The sequence below is a fragment of the Otolemur garnettii genome, unplaced genomic scaffold (assembly GCF_000181295.1).
Source record: "Otolemur garnettii isolate 467f Iridium unplaced genomic scaffold, OtoGar3 scaffold00026, whole genome shotgun sequence".
Taxonomy (NCBI): domain Eukaryota; kingdom Metazoa; phylum Chordata; class Mammalia; order Primates; family Galagidae; genus Otolemur; species Otolemur garnettii.
The window spans coordinates 7,406,137-7,413,356 of record NW_003852421.1 but is presented as its reverse complement, the minus strand read 5'-3'; the positions used below and the strand labels follow the sequence as shown (position 1 = coordinate 7,413,356).

Below are 7,220 nucleotides of genomic sequence, written 5' to 3'. Positions count from 1 at the left end.
CCAGGAGTTGGAGGTTGCTGTGAGCTGTGATGCCATCGCACTCTACCCAGGGGGATAGCTTGAGGCTCCGTCTCAAAAAAAAAAAAAAAAAAAAAGAAATATGGGAGGATAAATATGTTCAAAATGATCTTAGCAATTCTAAAGTAGTAGCTATGTTTTTTGTTTGTTTGTTTTTAAGGCCAGTCAAGTGATGCAGTGGGAGGGGAGAAGTGTAGCTATATTAATCCTCTCTGCCAGAATTAAATCCAAGTTAAATTCAGCTCCCTGCATGTGTATGAATCATCATTGCATTTATATTTAATTAAATATTCATATATACTTGAATCCAATCTTTTCCTTCTTTTTGTCTTATAGAATGTTGTTCTACAGATTAGGAATTAAGAGCTAATTTCCTTTTTAGAGGTGGGGGGAAAAATATTTGGGCACAAATTTTCCAGTGAGGGAGATGATCTTAGATCCTATAGTGGAACCAATGGCTAGAAGCATCACAAATGATCCTGCAATCCTTTTCGAATAACTTCAGCATAATTTAATTATGTGAAAACCCTAAACTTATCTAAGGTTTCTCTCCCAGAAGCCAGGATATCGTGTAGACTATAAACCTTCCCCTGTGATTCTAAACCAAGTACAGACAGGGGAAGAACCTAGAACAGCAGTCCCCAACCTTTTGGGTACCAGGAACCTGTTTCAAGGAAGACAATGTTTCCACTGATAGTGTGGGGAAGGAGAGTGGAAGGCACAGCTCAGGTGGCAACAAAAGTGAAGGGGGAGCAACTGGGAGCTGTAAATAAAGACGAGACTGCTTTGCTTAGTCACTTGCTGCTCAGCTCCTCCTGTGTGGCCTGGTTCCCAAGTTCCATGGAATACAAGTTTTCCAGGAACCAGCAAGCAAGTGGGGGAGGAGGGGGAGAGGCTCTGGTGTGCAGAGAGGTAGAGCTCTTTGTCTGGCTCCTAACAGGGAACCACAGGCCTAGAGCCCTTTACTAAAGAGGTAAAACAAGCCACATAGCTCCACTTCACTGACACAGAATTATGAAAATTATATTCAAGGCCGGGTGCTGTGGTTCACACATGTAATCCTAGGACTCTGAAAGGCCAAGGAAAGTGGATGGCTTGAGCTCAGGAGTGGGAGACCAGCCTGAGCAAGAGTGAGACCCTCTCTCTACTAAAAAAAAACTAGCCATGTTAATGGAGGGTGGCCTGTAGTCCCAGCTGCTTGGGAGACTGAGGTAAGAGGATCACTTGAGCCCAGGAGTTTGAGGTTGTTGCCAGACTCTATCTCAAAAAAAAAAAAAAAAAAAAAAAAAGAAAGAAAGAAAGAAAAAGAAAGAAAAGATTATGTTCAAATTTATGATGTGTATTTAATATAATCTGGCTATAAAAAATATTATTAAAACTCTGTTAAATGGATAGGAACCCACAGAAATGGATTTTGTGCAATGTCTCCTTCAACCAGAATTTATCTCTACCACATTAACAAAACAAGTGGCAGTGTGGATTATCCTCTGGCCACAAAAAAAAAAAAAAAAATCATGTGATCGTAGACCTGAATGTCCTGGTGACATTTGTTAAGACATGGTTCTACCAGGCCATTAATGTGTATCATTCTCCGCTGTTGGTACAATCAGCATGACTGAATACATCCTTTGTGGTACTAGAAACTGAATTCTAAAATTGGGCTGATGTACAGAGAGCACAATGCATACTTTGAGAAAGATTGGGACCGATCCAGCCACGCCCAGATTAAAGGCTCTGGTAACCTTTCCGAGGAGACCAAATACCTTCCAAATAGCTCAGTGTTTATGGTATTTGTTGAGAGCTACACCTGGGGAGATGTTTTCAGTTTCCTTCTATTATCTTTTCTTAACCTTTTATATTTTTATGGTCTTGTTTTGTCCTATACCAGCAACTAAGGAGAACTATAGGTCAAATTAAGTCAGAAGAAGTCTAGTGCATGACGCATGAGAATCCCAGGAATGGCAGGAACAGCAGGGTTGAGTGAGTGCCAGGTGTGGGGAAGACTCAAACCAGGTGCAAGTAAGGCAGAGACTAACTGGAGGTGTCTACACATGCTGCCTGCCTCTGCTTTCTCTAGGCATCAGAATCTGACTGCATGTTGGGCCCAGGTTGGCTCCCAGGTTGGCTCCCTTCCCTCTAAGGAAGGACTCTATCCAATTAACATTTTATCTGGAATTCTAGAGCTTGTTAATTCTACCAGGTTTCTCTCTCTCTCTCACTAACATCATTCGTTGGCCTGGCTATTGTGGAGTTGTATCTCCAAGTAATATTTTACCTACTATTTCTCTAGTCCTTACTATCACAAATTATTCTCCCCCCCAGATAAGGATATTTTTATATTTTATATCTTTCCATCTTCTCCTAATTACTCAGCACATTCATGCTCCTTCTGTGACTCAATCTGTAACCACCTAGCATGCTGCATATCCTCAAGTAGGTGTGTGCACAGTAATAAATTATAGTAATGAGGATATAAAGACAGATGTCACATTTTTTACTCTTAAGGAGCTCAAATATGGAGGAGGTTGGGTAGAGGAGACAGTCACTCAACAGGTGATTGTGATTCAATGCTGGCAGCACTGGCATTGAGTGCAGGAGAACCCAGAGTTGAAGTACCAACTAGTGGGGTGGAGGCGGGGGTATCAGAGACAGCATCTGGAGGAGGTGACATCCAAGGTGAGCCATAAAGGAAGAAGAGGAATTGGATAGAGACGATAACAAGGGCATCCCTTATAAGAGGATATAAAAAGCCATTCAAAACAATAGGTGAATATTGTGGAAGTGTGTAGGGCCAAGTAGTTGTTGGAACATAACATATGAGGCATTAAATTTTTAAAAAGTGAGGGTAGAGAGATGGGTGGTGTCAGGTCATGGAGGTCATGCCATATTAAAAGCCGAAACCTGGAGCAGTACCTGTGACTCAGCGGGTAAGGCGCTGGCTCCATATTCCAAGGGTAGCGGGTTCAAATCCGGCCCTGGCCAAATTGCAACAAAAAAAAGCCGGGCATTGTGGTGGGTGCCTATAGTCCCAGCTACTCTGGAGGCTAAGGCAATAAAATTGTCTAAGCCCAGGAGTTGGAGGTTGCTGTGAGCAATAGCACTCTACTGAGGGTGATAAAGTGAGACTCTGTTGCTCAAAAAAAAAAAAATAATAATAATAACAAGCCTAAATTTGACCTTTTTTTTTTTCTTTTTTAAGACTGTCATTCTATTGCCCTGGGTAGAGTACCATAGCATCATCATAGCTCACAGCAATCTCAATCTACTGGGCTTGAGCAATCCTCTTGCCTCAGTTTTCTGAGTAGGTAGGACTACAGGTGCCCACCATAACATCCACCTAGTTTTTCTATTTTTAGAAAATGGTTTTTCTATTTTAGGGTCTTTCTCAGGCTTATCTGAAACTCTTGAGCTCAAACAATCAGCCTCCCAGAGTGCTAGGATTATAGGAATGAGTCACTGTCCCCAGCCAAACCTGACCCTTTAGATTTGGCAGTTCTCAGCCTGTGGGTCTTCAATGAAAATACATCTCAGCATTAGGAAGGTTGAGAACCACTGCTTTGAGTGATGAGAAGGCATTGTACTAGCAGGCATTTTACCAGCCTACCTGAGAGTCCACAGCTGGATACTGGGGAGCAAAGGTCCCTGATAAGTTTGTCTTACAACATTCCTTGCACCTAGATTTTAAAATGTTTCACAATTAAAAAAGGACGAGGTTTTAAGTTAAAAATGGCTTCCTAAATGTCTGCATATGACCTTTCTAAATGAAGAACATATTTTGCAGGATTTTGTTTCTCATTCACAGACAACATGGCACCTAAAATAAGAACCATTTTTCTATTTTGGAGTATTTTTGTATTGAAGTTGAAATCCACACAAAATATTTATACACAATGTTTAACCAGTTTTATTGTCTTGGAATGTACTAAGATATCCTGGAAGGATATATAAAGAAGCAGTGACGTTGGGAGCTGGTGGAATGCAAATTCTAAAAAATCTGAAACTTGTGAATCTACTTCGTTTTTAAGAAAGTTAACTTAAAAAAAATGTTTTTGGCTGGGCATGGGGTCTCATGCCTATAAACCTAACAATTTGGGAGGCCGAAGCGGGAGGATCACTTGAGGTCAAGAGTTCAAAACCAGCCTAGGCAAAAATGAGACCTTGCCTCTACAAAACATAAAAAAAATATTAGCTGGGTGTGGTGCACACGTATAGTTTCAGCAACTCAGGAGGCTGAGCCAGGAGGATTACTTGAGTCCAGGAGTTTAAGATCAGAGTGAGCTATGATGATGCCATTGTACTCTAGACACCGCTGCCCGGGAGACAGAGCAAGATTCTGTCTAAAACAAAACAAACAAAAATTCAGGAAAAACAGATTCAGGTGGGGGGAAATTAGCCCAAAATAGTCTTACTAAAATAGTCACTGAAACTTAATACTCAACCACACTAATCCCCAAACTTAAATTCTATGAAATCACATCTATCTGCTTCTATCTGTACCCTCAAGATATAGGAGAGATATTGGTACAATAAAGGGCTACACAAATATTTGTTGATTGCTGAAAATATAAAAATCAAAATAGCTGATGATTTTTTAAAGACTTCTTTTCTATCCTATGTGAAGGCAAAGTCCTCAGATCCTGGCCAGGCATGGTGGCTCATGCCTGTAATCCTGGCACTCGGGTGGCTGGGGCGGGTGGATAGCTTGAGCTTACTGGTTCAGGACCAGCCTGAGCAAAAGGCAAGACACTGTCTCTACTAAAAATAGAAAAACTGAGGTAAGAGGATCACTTGAGCCCAAGTTGGAGGTTGCTGTGAACTATGATGCCATGGCACTTTACGCAGGGCAACAGCTTGAGACTCTGTCTCAAAAATAAATAAATAAATAAATGTCCTAAGACCCTTCATTTTCATTTGTTACCATAACAGCAATTGGGTTCAGAGTTACTGAGATCATTTAATGGAAGGAAACTTCCCACTTCCACTGGCTCAGAAAAGGCTGAGCCAGAACAAAGGCTGTTCCAGATGAGACCAGTGACATGGGCACAGAAGCCTGTGAGGGGTGATTGTGTTCCCTCCCAGAAAGGATTCCTCTGGTGCCTCTAATAACACAGAGGCCTGGCCAGCCTCGCACACTTGCTATCTTCCAACTCTCTCTCTCTCTGTTTCCATATTCCTCCATTGCCAGCTCAAAGTAGTCAAGTGAAACTCCCTTCCACAGACTCCTCATTTTTTCCAACCATCCTTTTCCTTTTTCCTTCCTGGCATTCTGCAGGGAATTTGCTTTTGATATACAGGAAAGAAGAAATTATCATTCCTTCTTTTCCTGGTGCAAGAGAAAGAGCTCAAACTTCCGGCCACACAAATCCAGGATCACATTTTGGCTTTGCCTGGGGCAAGCTGCGTGAGCGCCACAAACATATGACTTCAGTTTCTCTAAGTCTCCTTTTCTTCATCTGTACATCAGGATAACAACGATGCTTTCTTATAATTAAGCCGTAACATACCTCACAAAAACTCTACCACCAGAAACAAGAGTGAATGCCACATCTAATATATTTACATAATTCCATACAATAGGTATCTGCAAATAAAAGGTTAACATTCACTACACCGTGAGCAATGCTGGTTCACTCCCCACGCCTAAAGTTTTGAGCACCTGACAACTTAGCCTTCTCCTGGGATAGTCCATGGCTCCTTCTGTTCCCAGCCACATTGCCCATTCTCTTTCTGTCCCACTGTAAGTAAACTTCTGTAACCACCACTTTAATTTAGCTGTTAGGAATGCTGAATTGTTGGAGAACTAGTTATGTCTTATTGCTTTGAGTCTGCTTTCAGAAACAAAGGTAGCTTCAAACAGCACTCAAAAATGTGCCAACAATAACAACATGTATGTAAGAGCCAGGAATTATTTCAAGAATGGCAGGCATTAGGGTCACCCTCACGCTGGCGCAATATTGGAAAGAAGACCATTGGGCCATCACCCAGTAGGTACGGCAGGTCACTGGGCACTTGTGAGAAACAGAATTTTGAAAAGAAACCCAGTCCTGAAGCAAAGAGAGCGTTTGATGCTCTTTTTTGCCTTCAGCTGCCTGATATGCCTTGGACTCCTTTCCATATTATCATAAACAACTGAAAAGACTTAAAATCAAGAGGCTGCAAATTGGAATTTCCAATAAAAATCTGCAACTTAAAAACTAAGAATTCTCTTTGGATCCATCCAGCTAGAATTTCTCTCTGTAGGAGTCAATGCATTGCTGCCTATTCCTCTAGGCTCAAGTATCAGGCTAGATGTGTTGCACTGAGATAAGCTGAAACCTGGCTACTTGTTCAGATCTTAGGCCAAAGACACTGAAGCTGGAGTGATGATTTGTAAGTGAAGGCGCTAAGGAAATTTTGCCCCAAAATATGACTCCTTGATATAAAGAATATTTTGAAGTAAAGGCTATTCCTGTTCAGGAAGCATTGTAATAGGCCTTTCCTCTATCTACATAAAATCTGAGTAACTTGATTGGGAATCAAAAGGAGCTGCTGTCTTCCTTCTTACATGCTAACAGACCTGGCCCCAAGGTCTTTTGAAGCCTGATACCCGTCTCTCTCAGGTTAATCTACAAATCAATCTGTTTCCCTCCATCTATACCCTTGCCTGCAGCAGCTACTTGCTGCACCTAAACATTCCACATTCTCCCCCTCCCTTCCAAAAGGCATTTATAATGATCTCTGACTATCGCTGAGACTTTGGGGTAATCACTCTTGTGGTCCCCCCCCCCCCGTGCAGGGTATTTGGAAGTAAACCTTTCTCTTATTAATCTACCATAATTATAAGTTGATCTTTCAGTGAACCAACCAAAGGGAAAGGGCAGATTTCGCTGTGATCCCCACATAAGTGCCCAAAGAGGCTTCTAAGATTGTAAAAGCAGCACCCTCACATAAGCTCCCTGACCTTCCAGCAACGCCTGCATCAATGAAGCAGCGTGTAACAGTGTAACATCCCTCTAAAAGAAACACCATCTATTTCAATGTATAAATTGTAGAATGGTTATTTAAAAAATAAGTGTTATTATGTTTATAGCTGTGCTTATCAACAACTTTGAAGCATATTCATTGGAAAAAACTGAGCCAAAAGTCAGCAACTGTGGGATACACAAGAACGGTTTTGCCAAATGACGACAGTCCCTCATTTCTTTTTTTTTTTTTTTTTTTTT

The 7,220-nt window shown here is 41.4% G+C and overlaps 1 protein-coding gene across 2 annotated transcripts in view; it reads right to left on the bottom strand.

Annotated features, from left to right (window-relative positions):
- The window catches only part of LOC100956694 (N-acetyllactosaminide beta-1,6-N-acetylglucosaminyl-transferase), an 89,042-nt gene that overhangs the window by 31,440 nt on the left and 50,382 nt on the right, over window positions 1–7,220 (bottom strand). The window lies entirely within an intron of this gene.